Below are 1719 nucleotides of genomic sequence, written 5' to 3'. Positions count from 1 at the left end.
TACAAAGATATATGTGTACGTGTGTGTGTGTGTCTATAAAACAAAACAGCTGTTACTACAAGTTTGATAAAAAAGATTCTTTGAAGATATATTTCTCTGACCAAAGAAACCAATTGGAAGGTGTGTGTGTGTGTGTGTGTGTGTGTGTGTGTGTGCATGTGTGTGTCTCTGTGCATGCATGTGTGTGTCTGTGCATGCGTGTATGTGTGGGTGTCTCTGTGCAAGCATGTGTGTGTGTTTGTGCATGCATGTGTGTCTGTGTATGCATGTGTGTGTCTGTGTATGCATGTGTGTGTGTCTCTGTGCATGCATTGTGTGTGTGTGTGTGTGAGAAAACATCATTGAAAGAGATTTATCATTTGATTACCAAAACCTCTTACATAAGGATTTCCAAATAACTGAGACATTAACACGAATATTATCAACATCATCATCATCATTACTATCATTATAATCATTATTTTTATTAGAATTTATAATCACCATTTTCACTGTTTTACACACTTCTATTTATGTAACCCCACACTATAATTGTCCAGTACCGTCCGTGTTTCTTTTTTGTGAACCCTTAGCGGTAAACAAAGAAAACATCATTACCTCCCCCTTAGCGAAGGCAGAGGTATTGTTTTCAGTTGGGTTTGTTTGTTGATTTTGTCCGTGGACAAGATATCTCAAGAACTGCTGGATGGATTTGGATGAAACTTTCAGGGATGTTTGGCCTCATGACTGGCACAAACTGATTAGATCTTGGGATTGATCTGGTACCCGACAAGGATTCTAGATTATTTTACCTGCTTTTTTACTTAATTTTTGAGAGTGGTTGGGTCCATTTTTAGTATTCTTGTTTGTGAAAACAGTTGAGTTTATGTCAGATATTCTCATTTTAAATTAGTTATGGTGCTAGCAAAATAAATTCTACTTTTTATTTTAAGGATCTAAAACTCCTTTTAAATGTTGCATTTTTGAATTCAGAGAAGCTGTGTATTGCAAACGTGAGACATCAATAAGAATGGAAAAGGTTTCCAAAAAGCTGGATGTGTGTGTGTGCATGTGTACATATGTGTGTATATATATAAGTGTGTAAATGTGTGTGTGTGTGTATATGTATGCGTGTGTGTGCATGTGTGTGTATGTATATGTGTGCATGTATGCGGGTGTCTGTGTGTGTGTGTGTGTGTGTGCAAAACAAAAATACAAAATGAAATGGAAGTTTTAGACCAGAATATGATGTTAAATAGATGAATATTGTTGATGTTAAGTAAATTTTTCTACAAGAAATTGTTTTTCTCATCAACCCACCCCCAACCACCCACCACCCTCACCCGAATCTTTAAATATATTTAATCAAAGATAAAGAAAATGATATAGATTTATATTCATTAACAAAATATAACCAGCTCCCTGCTATGTTGCTCTCATGTCTTGCGGGTCTTTCGTAATTTTAAAAATGTATTTTTAAATGGAAATATAATATAGTGATAAAAAAAAAAAAATTAAAATTAAAATAAATGATAATAATATACAAAGGAAATATTAAGAATTATAGAAAGTTATAGAAAGTTTTTTAGAACGAAAATGATGATGATAAGAACTGACAAAAAGAGAAATGAACTATCGTTAAAAGCTTATATATATATATATATATATATATATACTTCTGCGTATATATGTGTGTGTATATTTATATATATATAACACATATATACCCACACATGCATA

The 1719-nt window shown here is 32.9% G+C and overlaps 1 protein-coding gene across 1 annotated transcript in view; it reads right to left on the bottom strand.

Moving 5' to 3' along the window:
* LOC106875065 (neuron navigator 2) overlaps positions 1 to 1719 on the bottom strand; it is a gene marked incomplete at its 3' end in the record, with an annotated part of 294273 nt that overhangs the window by 203169 nt on the left and 89385 nt on the right. The window lies entirely within an intron of this gene.

Source organism: Octopus bimaculoides, chromosome 21 (genome assembly GCF_001194135.2).
Source record: "Octopus bimaculoides isolate UCB-OBI-ISO-001 chromosome 21, ASM119413v2, whole genome shotgun sequence".
NCBI classification, from domain to species: domain Eukaryota; kingdom Metazoa; phylum Mollusca; class Cephalopoda; order Octopoda; family Octopodidae; genus Octopus; species Octopus bimaculoides.
The sequence above is the reverse complement of the archived record's forward strand: the minus strand, read 5'-3'. Positions and strand labels throughout refer to the sequence as shown.